Source organism: Aulonocara stuartgranti (genome assembly GCF_965226115.1).
Source record: "Aulonocara stuartgranti genome assembly, chromosome: 14".
NCBI lineage: Eukaryota > Metazoa > Chordata > Actinopteri > Cichliformes > Cichlidae > Aulonocara > Aulonocara stuartgranti.
Window position 1 is genome coordinate 19,435,955 of NC_138950.1, and position 20,493 is coordinate 19,456,447.

The 20,493-nt window shown below is 44.0% G+C and overlaps 1 protein-coding gene and 1 long non-coding RNA gene across 3 annotated transcripts in view; one reads left to right on the forward strand and one right to left on the reverse strand.

Annotated features, from left to right (window-relative positions):
• The window catches only part of grik4 (glutamate receptor, ionotropic, kainate 4), a 384,934-nt gene that overhangs the window by 296,050 nt on the left and 68,391 nt on the right, over positions 1–20,493 (forward strand). The window lies entirely within an intron of this gene.
• Positions 6,741–10,345, reverse strand: LOC309687693. The gene is made up of 3 exons (XR_014270829.1): positions 10,247–10,345; positions 7,246–7,313; positions 6,741–7,066 (listed from the first exon to the last, which is right to left on the reverse strand). It is a non-coding gene; the product is annotated as an uncharacterized lncRNA (long non-coding RNA).

Consider the following 20,493-nt stretch of genomic DNA (forward strand, 5'->3'; position numbering starts at 1 on the left):
TCACAAAGCCGACCTGTGGGGACGTGGAAATGAAAATGTTTATTTACACATCACGGTCAAAGTCGTTTCCAAGTCCAACAGTATTAATTATTTATGTTTATAGTCTCAGATCACAGCAGCAGTAGCTGGCTTGATTTATTTAATTTTTTTTTAAATACTATGAACTCAGGTTGATGAAGACACCAACAGCTTTTTCATTCTGCCTTCTCATTTTAAATAGTTTTGTCACCAGCATGTTTTATCACACATATCTAGTCTGCAATAAATAATAAAATGTAATATTGGGTTAATAGTCTGCTACTAAAAAATGAAAACAAAATTATAAGGAAAAGACCCAAAACATCTCTGTAGCTTACACACACTGACCTGCAAGATAAGTTGGATAGGTGCATAATTGTTCATATTATTATTATTATATTCATTCATCCACTTCATTAGGTACACCTTTCTACTACCCAGTCTCACCCCATTTGTCCTTTAAAGTGCATTAATTCTTTAGGGGTAGATGCAGCAAGGTGCTGGAATTCACTCAGTGCAGGTGTACCTAACAAAGTGGCTGGTGAGTAAATTTTCATATATTTCAATATGAGACTTATAAAAGAATAGACTGAGAAAATAGGTCATTCTTTTTTCACTGATGTTTGAGGAAAGGTGCATCAGTGTTATCCATCTTAATTCCTGGCTTGTTTCACTCTGGATTCTTTAAGTCTGCAGAATCTGCCGAACACATCCTTGATCCTTTCGTGGCGATCACAATGTCGGCAAGGCCTTGTGGTTTCTGTGAGTTTCCCCTCACTGTCAGCTAAGTAAATACATTAAGTCCACATTGACGAAGCAAGAATGTGACTGGTTTCACCAGGAAGAACGTCTCGAAAAAGTCTCACAGCAATAAAATCGCTACTTTAACAACTTTCTGGTTAAATTCACAGTAAAACATAATGCAGAGAAGTGTATCCAGGCAAGCATGTAATTGACACTGTATTTCAGATCCTTTGATTGTATTCCAAAAGACGGTCATATGATCATTTGGCTAGATTGTCCATCCCTAGTTGGCACATGAAACCCCAAAGGGAGCTGTAGATGATAAGTGCTTTTCATTTATAACTTGTTTAATTTATTAAAAGTGAAATAACTTCTAAATATGTATTTTGGTGATAGCTCTTGAACCACAGGCACATGTGAAGCAAGACAGATGATAAAGATAATTGTGGTAGAGTCAGTAATATCTGGTATGTATGTACAGGTGGTATGTTCATGTTCATGGGTGTGAGAATGCACAGCGTATATGTGTGTACTCTCCTAATTATCTAAAAATAATATCCAAACATCATCTGTACCACTTTTTGTTAACCCTCAGCCGTAAAAAGCTGATGGAGTATTTCTAAATTGAGATCATTTGTGCGTCTACTTAAAATCTCAAATGTTTTGAAATCTCAGTGATCTCGACCTCAAGGTTATGAGGTCGAGAGCAGGTCAGGTTTTTTGAAAAACCAGTAAATGAAATGACTCAAGAAGGAAGTCAGCTAGGACTTGAACAGTCATACAATAGGTGCATTTACTAAAAATCTTGGACAAGTTTCAGTCCCAGTGGCCTTGACCTCGAGGTCAGAGGTCAACTTGTGATGATTTCATTCATTTTTAATCAAACATAAGCTGAGGGCAGTTTTTACTGACTGCATGTGTTTGATATGCTGCACTGGCAGCTTTATGTTTTTGAACTCTTCATCCATAAAAACATTCACTCAAGCCTCAAAGACCAAGGTCACAAATCATATTTTTGGCGATAACTCAAGAACTTAATTATGACAATATTACACACAGATGTAAAATATGATAAAACGATGAAGCAATGACATTTTATCTCCAAACGTTGAAAAGTCAACAACTGAGGCCTGATAATACTGGCAGAGGCATACAACCATGAGTGAATTAGCAACAGCTTTTTTATGGCGATGGCCTTAGATTCTGGTGATCTTTAGTTATCCTGTGCAGGCAGATCGTTTCACCCACTGATGATACTTGAAATTATGCAAAAACAAAAGCAAAGTTCAAATGTGTCGCTAACCTAGAACGTAATCTAAAACTGTGTCTCTCGAATGGGAACATTTAATATGTCTTTTGATCAAAAGAACATCTAATCTGTCTAAATTGCTGTCAAGAGTTTTCAGTTTGGTTATGCGCATAATTGCACGGTGGAGCAAGTGAAAGTTAATCAGAGGGCTTGCAGTTTTGTGTCAAGTGAAAAGCAGTTGCTCAGAGTAATGCTGATTGGGAATTAGCTTCTACAAGGGTGCATGATGTGGTGGCCTCGCTGATCACGCAACTTTGCGTATTAGTATTTTAAAGAGGTCTTGTGTCCTGATAAATAAATCTGCATTTCTAGATGTTTTTGCCAAAAAAAGTAAATCCTGGTTAATTGAGGTAACCTGCTGTATTAAGTCACTGCCCACTCGTCTAGACAACAGAGGCAGTGCTGAAACTAGATGGCAACAAGCAAATGAGTTTGGAGCGTCGCTATATAAATATTGTAATAACATGACACGTTAACTGGCTAATGGACTCTGAGCTGAACATAGAGTTGGGCATTTTTTAAATAGCCTCCCCCTTTCCTCCTCTCACATGGCCACTTGATCCAGGTGGGACTCTCTGCTAGTATAATAAACTGTCACGATTCGCTGTGCGGCAGGCAGGAGTAGGACCCAAAATGCAGGACTCACAGGCACGAGGGAATGAACTCAAAACTCAGCTTTATTCGCTGGCAGAACAAACATATAAACTTGAACTAAACTAGGAAACCACAAACTAAGAACTCACAGAGAGACACACAGGGAGATCCACACAGCAAGAGGGACGACGTCACACTGAACAGAGGGAGACGCAGACAGAAATACACAGAGGGTTAACGAGGGAAGTGGGAACACACGGGGAACACAGGTGACACTGATAATCATAACGAGACAGGGCGGGGTGAACTGAACACTGACGGGAGAGGTGAAACAGGAAGTACAGGAGGAGAGAGAGCACGAGTAGAACACCAACGTAACAGGCAGGGGAGACATGGAATAAACACGAAAGGGGACGAGGGCTCATAAATACATAGAGGGCACACAGGGGGAAGAGAGAGCACGGGGAGAACTCAGACATAATGGGCAGGGGAAGCATGGAATAAAATACAAACATACAAGGAAACTAAGAACACTGGGCCAACATGGCCCAGGACCATGACAGTACCCCCCCCTCAAGGGCTGGCTCCAGACAGCCCAAACACAGAAAAACAAAACCAAACAGAAAACAACCCAGGGCGGGCGGCGGGGGCCCAGGACGGAGGGCCCGGAACAGAAAACAAAAGAAGAGTACAGCAAACACCGGAGCCCAAGAAAACAACCCAAACACAGAGCAGTTCAGGGGGCCGACCATGCGGAAGGCAACAGCGGAGACGTGGAAACAGTTCAGGAGGCCGGCCGTGCGCGAGGCAACGGCGGCGACGCGGAAACAGTTCAGGAGGCCGGCCGTGCGCAAGGCAACGGCGGCGACGCGGAAACAGTTCAGGAGGCCGGCCGTGCGCAAGGCAACGGCGGCGGTGAAGGAGACGACGGCGCAGTTCAGGAGGCCGACCGCGCGGGAGGCGGCGGCGACGATGACAGCGCCGGTCCGGGGGCCGGCCGTGCGGAAGGCGACGGCGGCCACTCAGGCGAAGGCGGTCCGGGGGCCGGCCGTGCGGAAGGCGACGGCGGCCACTCAGGCGATGACGGTGCAGTTCAGGGGGCCGGCCGCGCGGAAGGCAGCGGCGGCGGCTCTCCAGTGTCAGGCGTACTGGCCGAGGCCCGGAGGGCACAGGACCAGTCGAGACGGGACCAGTCAAGGCGGGACCAGGCGAAGCACAGGCTGAGGAGGCTGCAGCAGACGAAGGCTCTGAGGAGGCTGCAGCAGACGAAGGCTCTGAGGAGGCTGCAGCAGACGAAGGCTCTGAGGAGGTCGCAGAGGCTGAGGCCGGGCCAGGCGAGGTCGCAGAGGCTGAGGCCGGGCCAGGCGAGGTCGCAGAGGCTGAGGCCGGGCCAGGCGAGGTCGCAGAGGCTGAGGCCGGGCCAGGCGAGGTCGCAGATGGCGGCTGGACAGGCTCCTCGGGCCCTCCAGCTGATGCGGCGTGAGGCTGAACGGGCCCCTCGGACCCTCCAGCGGAGACAGGAGGCTGAACGGGCCCCTCGGACCCTCCAGCGGAGACAGGAGGCTGAACGGGCCCCTCGGACCCTCCAGCGGAGACAGGAGGCTGAACGGGCCCCTCGGACCCTCCAGCGGAGACAGGAGGCTGAACGGGCCCCTCGGACCCTCCAGCGGAGACCAAAACAACGCCAACAGGCATGAAGTCCTTCGGCCGACATGAGGACAACTGGCGCTGCACTGAGCACTGACTCTGCCCAGGCAATGCGAACATGGTGCAGTTCTTAGGGGGCTGCTTAAACTTCAGGGGTCCAGAATCAGCTGGTGACTGAGACCTAGCCTCTGGGGAAGCCCTGGAGTGGCAAACTGTGCCAACGGCGGCTAAACCATGGAAAGTACACTGAGTAGAAATCCAGTTACCTCTCTGCATGGAGTGAATGAGCAAAACCGGCGACACAGGAGACTGAGCGGAGAGTGGCTGCTGGGCAGCTAACTGAGTTACTGGAGACACGGGTGAGAGCGGGAGCTGAGCTGCTGGACACACGGGGACCTGAGCTGCTGGACACACGGGGACCTGAGCTGCTGGACACACGGGGACCTGAGCTGCTGGACACACGGGGACCTGAGCTGCTAACGGTGGAGAAGTAAATGACTGCACAGGGGACTGAACTGATGTCTGTAGTAACGGTGGTGGTGAGAGTGGAGTAGGTGGTGGAGTTAATGACTTCACAGGGGAATGAACTAGAGGTAGTGACGGTTGTGGTGCTGGTGGTTGAGTGGGTGACTGTGCTAAAGGAGGCTGCACTGGGGACAGCAGGGCTGCAGGAGACTGCACTGGGGACACTGGAGACTGCACTGGGGACACTGGAGACTGCACTGGGGACACTGGAGACTGCACTGGGGACACTGGAGACTGCACTGGGGAAAGCAGAGCTGCAGGTGACTGCGCTAGAGACCGCAGTGATGGTTGTAGTGGAGGTGTGACGGGTGGAGGAGTGGCTGAAGTGGCTGCGAGTCGGGCGGCTAGTGGCTCAGCTACAGAGTATAGTAACGGCAGGGCTATGGGTTGAATGACTGACTGAGTAGCAGCCTGAGTGGCTGGGTGAAGCGACGGTTGTGGTGGAAGAGAAACAGGTGGTAGTGTGGATGATGGAGCTAAGGGCGACTGAGTGGCAGACCGAACTGATGACTGAAGCGATGGTAGAGGTGAAAATGGAGCTTGTGGTGGAGTTAATGGCTGAGCTAGCGGGGACACAGGAGACTGAACTGAGGGTGGCGGCGAGGGAGCTAACTGAACTGAGGGTGGCGGCGAGGGAGCTAACGGAGCTGCGGGTGGCGGCGAGGGAGCTAACGGAGCTGCGGGTGGCGGCGAGGGAGCTAACGGAGCTGCGGGTGGCGGCGAGGGAGCTAACTGAGCTGCGGGTGGCGGCGAGGGAGCTAACGGAGCTGCGGGTGGCGGCGAGGGAGCTAACGGAGCTGCGGGTGGCGGCGAGGGAGCTAACGGAGCTGCGGGTGGCGGCGAGGGAGCTAACGGAGCTGCGAAGGGCTGCGAGGGAGCTAACTGAGCTGGAAGTAGCAGCGAGGGAGCCGACGGAGCTTCCGGCAGCACAGAAGGTGAATTAGAAGGCCGAATGTCCGGCTGTGGGGTGGCGCGTCGGCGGCGTGAATGCCGTTTCTTTTTTGATGATGGCTCTGACGGGCCGAGCGGCTCCACATCCGGCCCTTCAGGCAGGTGGGTAGTAGCAGCTGGGGGATGAAGGTGGAGCTCGTTGCGGATTAAATCCTGTTCGAGTGGGTGGAGCGCACTGAGTAGCCAGGGAAGACCAGAGAACAAGCGCTGTAGTCTGGTTTCCACAGCACGGCGAAATTCCTTCCCCTCATGTTCGAGCCACAGATGCAGGAGTCTTTCCACGGAGTAGATTATGTCCAGACGCAGTTCTTCTGGTGGGTTGAGTGCTGCTGGGTCCATATCTGGTGACGTCGTACTGTCACGATTCGCTGTGCGGCAGGCAGGAGTAGGACCCAAAATGCAGGACTCACAGGCACGAGGGAATGAACTCAAAACTCAGCTTTATTCGCTGGCAGAACAAACATATAAACTTGAACTAAACTAGGAAACCACAAACTAAGAACTCACAGAGAGACACACAGGGAGATCCACACAGCAAGAGGGACGACGTCACACTGAACAGAGGGAGACGCAGACAGAAATACACAGAGGGTTAACGAGGGAAGTGGGAACACACGGGGAACACAGGTGACACTGATAATCATAACGAGACAGGGCGGGGTAAACTGAACACTGACGGGAGAGGTGAAACAGGAAGTACAGGAGGAGAGAGAGCACGAGTAGAACACCAACGTAACAGGCAGGGGAGACATGGAATAAACACGAAAGGGGACGAGGGCTCATAAATACATAGAGGGCACACAGGGGGAAGAGAGAGCACGGGGAGAACTCAGACATAATGGGCAGGGGAAGCATGGAATAAAATACAAACATACAAGGAAACTAAGAACACTGGGCCAACATGGCCCAGGACCATGACATAAACTATATGACTCAAGCACATTATTGTTACTGTGTTAAAATGTGCTTACGCTGAAGGATCTTTCTAAAGGTTTTTTTAATTTATCGTGCATCTTATGCAGTAAATACATTAACATGCTGGCACAATCATCGCAAATACATAACATACAATTAAGGGCCCTGAATTTCCAGCCAGAGTCCCTCCTCATTACCATCACCCAGCTTCCACAGTGCACCTCTTAGGTGTTTCAGGCATGTGTATCTGGAAGCAGGCCCAGAGGCAGACCCAAAACACATTGGGGAGGTCTCTTGGCTGACTTCAGAATGGCTTGGATAATGGATGGATGGGTACCTAATACCATTCTTCTCCCTAAGTTTCTAAACCAATAAAAAAAACAGATGAAAAAGACAAGCAAATGTCCCCAGTCCTGTCTGGTTCACAAACTGATGCATGTTGCAGAGGGATGATTCAATTTAGAACGAGCATTCATTTACAAGTCATATTTAAGATACCCGAATGAAACACTGTGTACTTAAATTCAAACATTCATCATTACCTCCACAAAGAGGATCACATGATGGGTTTTGGTTTGCATGTCCGTCCATTAGCAGGAGCTCGGCCAACCTTAGAAGTGATGTAAAGAAGTTATTCTTTTCCACAGTGAGATTGGCAAATCTGACATTTTTTGCTATATCTTTGTGAATTCTGGGATTCGTTTATATGCGTGCTGTGAAGGAATTATCTTGAGCTCTGTTTGAGGTACTGCATGCAGTCTTGGTCTGCTCTTGTTATTACAATTGATTGTAAATGTATGGATTTCTAAAGAAGGCCATGCAAGATTAATTATGCATGTTTTAACAATGTTTAATGCAATTATGCCATTGTAGTTGTTAATTGTTTAAATTATTGCTCTGGAACTCCACAGTTCCCTCACAAATTGGTTAGTCCCATAAATCGGAGTCGTCCTTAAATTTCCCATTCATTTGGCGTCTGCTCTCTCCCTCTCCTCTTTCTTTCCATTCAGCTCCTTTTGTCTCTTTATTTTGTCCAACCATTCCCTGCTTCTGTCTTCCTCCTCTGCTGACAGTTCATTTGTATCTGGTCCTGACATCCCTGACTAACGACCTGCCAGACTGCTCCCCTGCCTAATCTGTTTTCCCTGAATCATCATCTCAAGACGCTCATCAACGTCTTCACGCAGCTACCCATCACGAGGGGAGGGTTTGTCATGCCTACTTAAGGATTTGACTGTCTTCACTCTTTGTTTTGACTTTGTTTGGTTTATTCTGTTTCGAGCTGAGGTTATTAATCTAGAGTGAGGAATTAAGGAAGGAAGAAGTGGTACAGATGCTCCTTTCCCCCCCTTATCATCATCATCAAGTAGAATTATTGTACTGCATTCTGGTGAACGCAGCCTGATGTTTCCAGCTATGCAATGTACAATTCAAATGTATCAAAGCAACATGAGTTGTTTCCATCGTGCTTCTCAGCTATTGCTCTTTGTTTGCTAATCTGCATTACTTATAAATGGCAACCGTCCATGTGCCTGTAAGTTCTATTTGGAGATTAGAAATGTGAAAGAGTGGCCATTCATTGACTATTCAGTAGCGCTAATGATATTCGCAGGATGCTGCCTGATGTACAAGGGTCTTTTTTCTTCTTCTTTGTTCATCTTTGTCTCTTTGTTCAAAGCCATAACAATTTAGATATTACCACCTCAAATTAGCTTCTGAAACATGCTGCTCACTGCATTAATGTTACTCTGTGATTTCAGAGACTCTGGTCCTGGATAATGTAGTGTTTAATCTAGGAACACAAATTCCCTTTAGTTGATGGTGAATTAGACACACAGGTGATGAGGTGGAAAAGGCACATGGGCATCACTCAGAGAGTATCAAAAATTGTTTCTTTTACTTTACGCGATAAAGCTCTCCGTGCCAGTTTATTTTCCACACTCCCCATTAAGTCCACTAAATACCAGCTGTTAATATCCTGAGCCTTAATTGTCAGATCTAATAGAAATCTTGGCCCTTGGGTCACAGTGAGTGGAGAGATTTAAAGAAAAACATGATTCATGGAAAGGGTGGGAAACCGTAGAGCTCCGCGGGGCTTTCACGGCTTCTCTCTGTGAAAAAGACGACATTGTGGTTCATGGATCGCGAGTGGCCGGCATCATGCAGCTCCTTCATCTTGCACGTAATGGAGCACGCACACACACAGCTCATGCACGTGCACATTACAATCTGATCGGCGCATGCACGCAGACGGTCAAAACAACCAAGAAGTGCACGAATCCACTTAGGCGCACACATTTGCCGACACACACACGTAGCCCGCAGCCCCAGCCCCGCTCCTTGGCTTCCATCTGGGTGATTTGTGTCCCGCGATCCAGGCTACTCTGCACGATTGAATAAATCACATCAGGTTGGGAGTGACTCATCGCATGTTGACGGGGCGCCTAATGTCATTTGAAGGTTAGGTGAGCACGAGATTGGGCCTAGCAGCGCCTCCTCTGACACACTTTCACGTTGCGATGTTGTTTTGAGTCTTGATGCAAGCGTGCTATCTCTTTATCTGTCTTTTTTCTTTGTTACGCACACGCACACCCACACACACTCTCATCCACGCAAAACAATCCAAAAACACACTTTGACACACTGTGCCGGCTGACATATTATCCTTCTGTGCAAAACGGGGGCCATCAGTTCAACCCCCCACCCCACCCCCTACATATACCCCCTCCGCCTGTTTGTTTTGTTCTTCATGTTCCATTTCCCCTCCGCATACCCGTGATCCCTCTTGTCACTGTAGTCATTGTCATGCATCCACGCCTGAAAAGCTGCCAACGCACTTCCTGCCTGTCACACACGCACACACAAGCGCACAGTTGCGCGCACATGAATGATAAAACTCAAATAAATAAACTCATGAACACGCTCACCCGCCCGACATCCCCGTCCCTCATACATACATACAGCTGTAACATCTTGGCCTGCTTATCTACCTGCCTGTCTGTCTGCCTCGAGGAAGTAAGATGTGTAATTTCTGTCATAAACCAACAGCAGTGATAAAACAAACTGGCTGCGTTTCCACACTCGGATCCAATACAGGCAAATACACTTACAGCAATCCAAAGCTTTCCTTCCCATTCTCCATCCATATGTGTTAAAGAGCTAATTGTCAGGTTTGTATGGAAGGGTGATGATGGGTGTGAGGTTTTACTTCTGAGGCATGGCCGATGCTGTTATTCACTAGTTAATCCCTTTTCTTAACCAGACACTGACGTGCTCTCTGCCATTTGTTCTTGGCCAGTTGGGGTTCTGGGCTCGACATGCTCCATGCCTCTAATTATTCCTCCCAATGCTGTCAAATGATAAAATGCTCCGTGACTGAATGTGCCACTAAAGCGCAGATGAAATGTAACGCCCGCCTTCCCAGCTGCGCAAACATAATTTCATAAATTTCCCTTTCTTATTCCAAATATCGTCTGCTTTTTGTGCAGTTCGCTTGAATAAAGAGTGATAGATAATAGTTGCCATCTGTCCGTATAATTTCACCTCTTTTCTTTCTGCCAAAAACACGCATCCTGCATCCTTTCTCTCTCTCGCTCTGTGTCTTTCCCTCTGAGTGTCTCTCGCTGTGTCCTGCTCTCTGGGCATGTCTGGCCTTGATAACAAACAAAAAAATATTGTCTAGGTAATACAGAATTCAATTTCACAAGTTTATTCTTCTGTTTAAATTTCTTGTCCCGTATCTGTGAATGCGAATGAATGGAGGAAGCAATCCTATAAAAAAATAAATAAATAAATAAAACACTTCACATCAACCTCACCCTCCATCTCCTGTGTGCACCATGTACAGAAGATTTATAAACCCAAAATAAGTCTTGTCAGTCAAACTGCTTTAGAGAGCAGCCACTGTGACTGTGAAAATGATTGGGATTTAATTAATTCCCCTCCACAGCTTATGTAAAGTTCATATTTTCCTGTTTAGACACAGAGTTTGAGAATCAATCAGCTGAGTAATAGAAAAGGTAATAGGCTACGTGGACGGTGACAACAGAGAGCGGCAACCAGCCAGAATATAAACTATGTCACTATTATGTCAAAAACAAGTCTGTGTCACCAAATATTGTTGACCTGCTACTTGTTTGCAGCGCAAAGATGACATCTAAACTTTGCTTACAATTGCATTTATTGACTTAGTGCTGGAGGGGGTGGCATAAATACTCTCCATAAACAAATGTAATCCCCGGGCTGAAGGGGGAATTGTTTAGTGGCTGTAACTGATGCACTCCTAACGTAGACATTCATCCTAATGTTTATAAATTGGCCATTTTATAATATTCCCGGGATCGGGTTGACCTCGTGAAGGTGGAAAGGTGGTATTGTTTTTTTCTTAGCTAGTTTGGTTTCAGATGTAAGCTTTACTGGGAGAATATACATCAGACTGTAGGACAGAGATTGATTTGCAGTTAGGTACATATGTGTTTGGACACCACCACAGTGGATTTTAATCAAGTGCAGACTTTTAGCTTTATTCTAGTGGTTCAACAAATTAACTGTATAATATTTTAAGAATTATAAACATTTATATATACAGTCCACTATTTTCAGAGGCTCAAAAATAAACAGAATATGACTGAGAAAGAGCTGTAGTGCTCAGGTGAGGACTAAAAATAGGATCTGGAAACTTCTATTTGGTAACAAATCAGTTAAGAACAAGGAGGCAGGGGTGTCACTATCCAGCTCTGGATTGGCTGATGTGGTAAACGGGGTCATCTACAAATTGGAAGGTTGGTGAGTCAGTTCTTAGCTCCTGCTTAGTATCTTTAGAAGTTGCACCTGGCGCACCCGTTGGATTGTGAATGTTGGGTAAAAGTGCTTAGATACAGCAGACAGTGTGTGCGATATGGAGAATGAGACATGAGGTTTCATTCTTTTAGCACTGCGAGTGGTAAAAGTGAGTAAAAGGCACTTTATACGTACCAGTTCATCATTTTACCATTTAGAATCAAGAGAGGCCTTCAGGAAACACAGAGGGTTTACAACATAATGCACCGACTGGTTACACTGAAGGGCAGGAAGTCACCGCTGGAAGAAGCAGCAGAATAAATTGTGAAGTGTGCAGGAATATACTTCCTGCTCAGATTCAGTCAAATGCTGCAAAAATATTAGGACAGACTCTCACAAGGCACATGGATAAAGACCCAAAGTGGCAAAAAGCCACTCAAGGCAAAAAAAAATGAATATTCATCAATGAACAAGTCAGTCACCTGATCTAAACCCCACAGAGCATGCTGTTATGTTGTTAAATCCAAGACTGAAGGTAGGAAGACACCAAAAAAGCAGCAACTGAATGTAGCTGGCAGAGCTCCTCAAGGGAAAAAAATACAGCATTTGGAGACGTTCATGGGTTCTAGACTTCAGCCAGTCATTGCAAAGGATTTTCATCCAATTATTAAAAATAATCCTTATGTTTAAAGTGATTAGTTTGTCTAATTACTTTTGAGCCTGGGGCACTGTGTCTGAAAATGTCTGTAATTCCTAAACAGTTAATACAAAATCTTTCTGAAACCCCTTGAATTAAAGCTGAAAGTGAAACAAAAAAGAGTCGGTGTCCAAAACCTTATGGCCCTAACTGCAATTTTAATAAATCAACTGAATCCCAGATAATCTTGATTGCTCTATTAAAAAGCTACTGATGTGGAGTGGCTGTATTTACATTGTTTAAGTTGCCTAGAAAGAAAGGAGCAACAGCAGAAAACCTAGTAAACAGTTTCTTCATTATCAGCAATCTCTATGACTTTATAAACCAAAAGTGCCCAGTCTGGGAAATCATAGGCTCACAGCCATTATACACACTTCACATGTCAGCTGCAGACAGCTAGATACTTTAATAAGTGTGCACCCTTTCCTCTTTTGGTTTTGATTTAGATGATATTTTATTAAGACCGCCATCCATACGCTGAGTGGCTGGTCTCGTTCATCTGTGCAGTCTCTCAGCACCATTAGCTATCCAATAACATCATTAATAAGGGAGTCAAAAGGCTCGACCATTCTGTGCTTTGAATTTTAGAGACGAAAATGTATTATGGGTGAGAAGTGTGAGCCAGCTCAATAAAATGGGATTTAAATGCATTTTATTGTTTAAAAAGGGAGAACAATACTCCTTGAATTTCCTTGAAGTCATCATCCGCTGTTGAAGTAATAATATCGACCTGCATCAGGGCCCAGGGAACCTTACTATGCATTCATCTTATATTGCAGTTTTTTTTATCCAGTTCTAGGAGTTGCAGGCAATCTTCTGTTTTATTAAACAGCAATTCTTCCATTTTTTATGTGAAAACAAACACAAAAAACAGGAAATTTTGATTGGTTGATTTTTGCAGACCTCTCTGACATGGCGACTGAGTAAATTGCCTCATTCGCACTTGCAATCAGTTCATTAAACACTATATCTGATTGCACAGACGATTAATAATCTGGGTCTCATTCATGTCTTAATCATTTATTTATTGCCACAGAAGACAATCGACTTTATTAAAATATCATCTTTCGCAAGTTCCATTTAACTGTGGCAAATAAGCAATTGGAAAACGCCTCTAAGGGTTTACAGTTATGATGCATTATTGCTGGCTTTGTAGGGTGTGATGGAACCAGGAGAACAGACACCTACTGTGCCAAAGACACCTTTTATATGAATTACTGTGCTACAAAAATCAAGTAAAATCAAGTCTGTTTGATTCCACTCAGATTAGCATACCACCGGGTAGCTATTTTAAGTCTAAAATATGGCCATTGGAGGACAGATTAGATACCTAGGTAATCACCTCTTCACAGAGGGGGAATGATCTCTTTTAAGTCTTGTGCTCTGACTTTTCCATTGTCTCACATAAAGCGAGGGGAATGACAAATGCATTCACATGCATATCAGCATTCGTGAATGGCATTCATTAATCATTTATGTCTAATTTTAAGGATTAACAGGTCGGGGCGTGAGGTGTTTTTACATTCAAGTCATTATAATTTTATGGAGACTCCGGGAGAACTGATTGAAAACATTTAGACGTTTAGAAAGCTTCACATTAAAGGAAAAAAATGGAGTGTTCGACTGCAGAGATTGGGAAGCGTCTATGCGAGAGACTACCGGCAACCTGGAGTGTTTAATATGTAAGTCAGACCTCTAAGCCTTATCACTCTAAACATAACTTTTTAACAGTATTAAAACACACCCTGAGAAGGCTTGCTTACCATAAAATTATTAGACTTGAAGTGCCCCAGTCTCCTTTTATCTTTAGAGATTAGCCAGACGGTAGCAGCGTGTTTGTTAAATGAAAGTAAACAATTTAGTGTAGCGTTCCACTTTCCAGACTCGGGCCTTGGTATGTGTAGGGAGTTATGGTGTATTGATTACTCTGCGTCTGCCCTATTACCGCCAACTCTCCCTGTGAGCCCCATGTCTGGATGACTCAGTGTTGACAATTGTATTACAGCCTATTATCTTTCAAATCCCAGATCTTGAATTACAGCCTACCAAGGGGTCTGATTTGGAAAGTTGAAATTGGTTGCTGACTTCATACCTGACTTCCTCTCTGTGCTCCATAACTTTCTTTTTTTTGCTGTCCTCCATCACTCCCATAATCCCTCCCTTTACCTTTCACAACATTTTATGTGAAATGTATCAAAGATCTTACGTGTCCACTTAGTTAGGAGCTCCTCTCTACTCCTAAATTATCACCATCTATGTGTTCTCCCAAGACTTTTGTGCACGTTTGTCACTGTTTAACATAAAAAGGTCTTGACAGTTAAGAGTTAAAGGAACTTAAGGAAGTTTTTTTCTTTTTAGCTGTAAATCAACAGCAGACAGGCCAACATGTTATTGGACAGATGCTATTTTTTACTTATACTCATATGATTGTTTTTAATTAAAACCTAATAAGTGTGCATTTGCTTGTGTTTCTCAACCCATGCGTCTTTCTGCATTTCTGCAAGTTCTGCCAATGATTTTGCTTTGTACCCCATTTAGCGCCTGCCAGAAAGTCATTAGTGATGTGCAGAGCAAACATGTCCAGCTCTTTGCTGTTTTAATAAGTCTGATGGAGCTTTTATTTTGATGAAACACATAGCTGTTATTGTGACAAAGAAACTAAATGCTGTCGAGCTTAACTGATCTTTGACCTGATCACATCTAGTTGTTTATCCGCCTACAATGCTGTCTTAAAGGCAGGTATTTTTTTATTAGTTTGTTTTTCTGTAAAATTATAAAAGTATAAACCTCTTATAGAGTGCCGCTGTGGTGTGGTGGTCAGCTCTCTGTGGAGTTTGAATATGTGGGTCATCTCCAGGTGCTCTTGCTTCCTTCCACATTAGATTAATTGATGTTTCTGCTGATTGAATGTGAACCTGAATGGTTGTCTGTACTAGCTCTGAGATGTCCAGGGTCTACCCCACCTTTTCCCGTAAAGCTGTTGGGGTAGGCTCCAGCCCCCACCCCCAGAACCTTAAATAGGCAGTTAAAATTGCCTGGATGGATGCGAACACTTATACATTATTAATCTTAGCATTATGTGCTTTAGAAGATGCACCTAAAAGTGACTCTTCTAAGGAGATGGTAATCTTAAGATCCTGTGCTAGAGCTGATTTGGGAATTTAACTCATTTTATCTGTATTGCTATCGTAGTATGAATATGACTTCCTAAACCAGATGGCTTTCATTTCAGTTTGAGCTGTTTGTAATGCCTGTGTATACTGTATGCTTAACAGCTTAACAGCGTTCCCATCAGCCTGCTGATCCAATTAAATTGGTTGCAGATTTGGCAGCGTGTTTTTTGTTTTTTTGTTTTTTTTGACTGAGCCGAGAGTAGCGCAAAGAATTTATAGGAAGATGCTCGCGCTCTAAATTACAGTGAGAAAGCTGAAGAAAAGCTCCCCAAACACAGTAAACCAAGGAAATAAAAGCAGTTTCACACAGAATCTGCACTGATGGCCACTGAGGACAGAAAGCAGCTACAGGGGATTACTAATATTTCTTGCATTGAAGCCAGAGAGCGCCATGCAATATAATGAAGCAGAAAATTAGATATAAAACAGAAACAGAATGCTTATGCAAAAGCAAATGTGAACTTGGCAGAAAAATCTCCCGCTTTATGGCACAAAAGATCACAGGGAGCCCCGTTCACCATCAATTCAGCCACTATAGCGCTGAGCTATGGCAGATTAAATATGGTTAAATATCATTTTGTCTAGAGAGCAGAAAATTCTGTGTGTTGGTTACAGTGAGCTAAAACAAATCTCAACATAAAGTGTTAGATGTCATTCGTATCCATTTAGCCATACCAGCATTTTTTAAAAGTGTGCTCCTCTCCTGCCGTGAATCTTCTAACGCATAGTGGAACGTCTGGTCCCAAAGCTGAGGGTTGCTTGGGCTTGATGGCAAACACTCAGGTGATCGATGTGAAACACTCCAGGCCTCGCTGATATGAACAGAGCTTAGATGGAGTCTCATCTCCATTATCTGCTGCTCTCCTCCTGTTTTTCCCACCTTTCCTGGGTCAGTAATTCAGCCACTCACTGCCGAGTCTCCAGCACTTTGGAGGTGAAACTCTGCAATTAAAAGAAACGTTCATAAGTAATTTGAAGGGATTATTTTTAAAACTTTATAGGGTTTGTTTTGTTTCATTTTATGTGCTTTTTGTTCCTTTAGAAATTCTGCTGGGGTTCAAATGAATTCGATTACCGAGAAGAGATAGACTGTTTCACATTCTAAACATATGCTGGTGCCTGCAATATTCATGGTGTTTTTGGCCTCCGCCAGTCCAAGAATTATTCAGGGCATAAGGTCTCTGGCTCACAAATAAGCTGTTACTGTTGCAGGTCAGACATAATTCTATGAATAATGGAATAAAATTGCCCATTTGTTTTCAACACACTGCAGGAATGCTGCCAGATTGTTTTGATGTATGCAGCTATTAGAAGCTTTGAAACAAAGCTCATGTATCAACCCCAGCTTTCTACACCAAGATATATGGTATGTTAATTTCATGGTCATCTCACAGTGAATTAAACTAGGTGGCTGCTAGAAATGATGTAAGTGACATGTTAGCGCCCCGTGCAAGAGAAATGACTTGGATCCAGTCCATCTGCATTCAGTGAGCAATGTTGTCACCGCAACTAGTGAGTAATTGGAAGAGCTACAATTACAGTTTTCATGTCCACCCCTGCAGCAGCACCAGTATTTCGTGAACAAATAATTCAGTAAATCAATTATCCAATTTTGCTATTACATTTCAGGTGCATAACAAGTCCGTATTCATGACATGCATCATTCGATCACGACGCCTCTCGCCTCCTCCTCTCCGCCTGTCCCGCTCTCACTGAGAACACCGTAATTAAGCAGGAGGCTTTAGAGCTCAGCCTAAATTTACATGGTAACTGATACGAGCATGACTTACTGCCAAAAACACCACATGAAGAGTCCAGCTTATAGAGAATAATCAGTACGCCACTAGAAATGGATTTCATCACAGAGCAACGACCAGACTCAGGCCTAAAGGTTTGAGCATGTTGTAGCCTTTGTCCAGAGTGGCAGGAGGGAAGTCATTAATTAGCACTTTATCATTAGGAAAATCAATATGCAATTTGCAGGAATGTTACTCAATCATAGCCTACTGGAGTCTGTTTTCTCTTTCACAGCGATACCACGCTGGATAAGGGGTGGAGAGGACTTGTCTTTCTTTTTTTACAAATTGTCAGAGATGATTATCACTGCTGACAGCTCTGACTTCATCTGCGTTTTGCAGAGCAGAAAAAATGAAGCCTTTAGAATCGGAGAAACTTTGGTAAATGCCACGTGCCTACTTGAAACTGCACTGATCAACATTTTTAACCAACAGTGTATAAAAAGAGGTCTTTATAAAAGACCCAGAGAGATATATGACACTGCTCCGCAGCTGCCCTCATACCTCAACTCTTTGTCTGAACTTTTTGGGTCTGTTAAATCATCGGATCAATCATATTTTTTTTCCTCAAACTGGCTTCCTCATCACAAAGCAGAGCAGTCACACTGGAAGCTAGCTTTTGAGCTAGCTAAAAGGCTAAACATACACTCTACTGATCTGGACGGTGTTGCCATAAAGCTGCCTGCTTAACTTATGAGATCAGATCAAGCCTGTTAATGCTTGTGGTGCTGTTTTAAGTTGACCTGTCCAGGATGTTTTGATAGAAACGGATCAAAAATGTTGTGAAATACAGTTAATGACTCATCTATTATTAGTCATATGATTTAATGCAAAATGTACTCAGCTTTCACTCCAGTGGCACATTGTGTGACTTAGTGCAAGTTCATCATGTTAGAAAGTGAAATCATCATTAGAAAAAGTCTTTGAATTGCTGGTCCAATTGCTGGTTGAAGAAGCAATACAATTGAGAAGTTTAAAAAAAGCACCCTTCTTCTCAAACTCTCACAGTATTCTTGTTCCAAGGAATGAAAGCCAAAAAATTTGATTTGTTACTGCTCCCTTCACAGACAACGTAAAACCGCCTCTAACCAGACAGAATGAGAAGTGGAATGTCCCAATGCCCACCTGCGCAATAGTACAAGCACATCACAGTCTCTGTCCTGAGAAAGAGACACCTCACAGGTCATAAACCAGTGTCTTTATTCAGCTCTACCCACAAAACACTGGTCTCAACAGTAAAGAGTCAACTTAAGAAGCCAAATCGGAGACTTACTAAGAAGAAGAAAAGATTAAGATGAGTAAATGAATGCAGAAATTAGAGAAAGGAATCGTGGAAATTAGTATCATGAACAGACAAATATGAATTTGAAGTGTTTTGGTCAAAGAGAGAAACATTTGAGAGACATAAAGATGTGAGAAATGTGGTAGTTGGGGAGTATTTTAGTCATTGTATCAGGTAAGAGAGGTAAGAGGCAGACTTGTGTGCAGGCCACAGGGGCCAGCAAGAGGTGTTGCTTGCAGCCAGGTAAGGCAGGTAACTGCTTGGCCTCCAAACCAGTGGGGGGGCCTGAAAGTTGACAAACTACGGGAGCGGCAATGTTCAAAGTTTGCATAGGGGGATAGACCTGAGCTCCCTGAGGGAGACCGACCTTATTCTACTAGCACCCATTGCAAATGGTCTGTTTAAATAAAGCTAATGTCAACAAAAAAGCCACTTAATAAAGAGGAGTAGTGAACCTTCTGGGAGCTGAAAAAGAAAGGACAAAAGAGAAGAAGAAGGGGGAAAAATACCCAAGATAGTTTTGAATGGAGAAGAAAATAGTGATAAAAATATTGTGCTAAATAGCTGGTAAGTGCTAATGGTCTCACCTTAAGTGTCAGGGAGAGGCATTTAAACAACATAACTTCCACTAGCATCACATGACAGGAAAATTTAATTACCTAGTGCATCCAGCTTTGTTGACCTGATGTGACTGAGTCAAGTACACACAGCTAGGAGTCAGAATCAGGGGACTAGCAGTTAGCAGTTAGCATAGCTAGCATAGTGGAAGAAAGTAGAAGCTGGTAGTTTGAATATTACTACTTGATAACCAGGTAACTCCATGTTTGTTGTTATTGCCACATTAAACATAATAGTCTCTGCCATTTCAAGAATAATGTTACTGTGGTGGGGCGTGGTCCGCGGTGCCGTGCAGGGAGGGCGGACGCACCTGCACGGCATCCTTAATCACGCCCGCCTAGTTAAAAACACGGGGACTCAGGGGTTTGGGTGTTGTGGTGAGATGTAAATAAAGATGGCTCTGAATGATACTCCGTGGGCCCGCCGTGCCTTATTCTCGCCAAAGTTACCTGTTGCTGTCAGATAATTTATAGCATAATGGTGATGAACACAATAGCATAAGCATGACTGAGGAGGAGGAGGACCCTGATTTTGTTTGGGCCTAAGCAAGTCAGATTTTGAGAAGTAACAAAGTCATTCTTCAGGTTGTGCAGCTAGGATGATCTCACTCAAAAACTTCAAAAAAAATCTGGAAATATGTCAAGGATAGAGTGTGAGAGTGTGCTATGTGTGTATGGTTGTAATTCATTACCAGTTCATTGATGTGGTTTAAAGTCGGTTGTCTGTGCTTGAATTTGTTGTTAATGAAATAGCAAAGTGAGCTGAGCCAAATACCCCCTTGTCAAGGTTGGTTGCCCCTCCAGTCCATATGCTTTGGCACAGTCTCTGATAAGTGGGATCAAAAACAAGAAAGGCTATCAGTCTGCTTTCCAGTGCAGTGCCATACCCTGTGCATGCTGCTTGACTGGAGCAATTTTCCCTCTGCAAAAAAAAGTAAACATTGGCAGATTACTGCAACAAAATGACAGCTAGTGAGCCAAAGGCATGCAAAGCTAAAATTGCTGCAAATGGATGATTCTTGGATGAAATAAAAATTTGAGAAACAAACAAAAAGAAAGAAAAAACACACAAATGAATTGTTTCTGAACTTACCAATTGTTTCTGAATACCATATCAAGTCATTTGACACATAAAATTTTGAGTTTTCGTTAATTTTTCTGGTTGACCATGAAGTTTTGAGGTAATATTTCAGGACAGAAAAACTGTCTCCATTCATAAAGGTGACACAAATAAGGGGGGTAAAAATCCTGATTTTATCCTTCTACAGGATGTGAAGATTTTCTGTTTGATAGCAGATTTGAAACATGAACTTTACTGGTTGCCAGTGTTTCAGTGTGATGTTGTGTTGCTCTCAAAAAGCCAAAAATTATTTATTCAGACTGTATTTCTGCTTAGTAAGAGTCGAAACATTTAATCTACTTGTTCGACAGTCCTTAAAACTCATT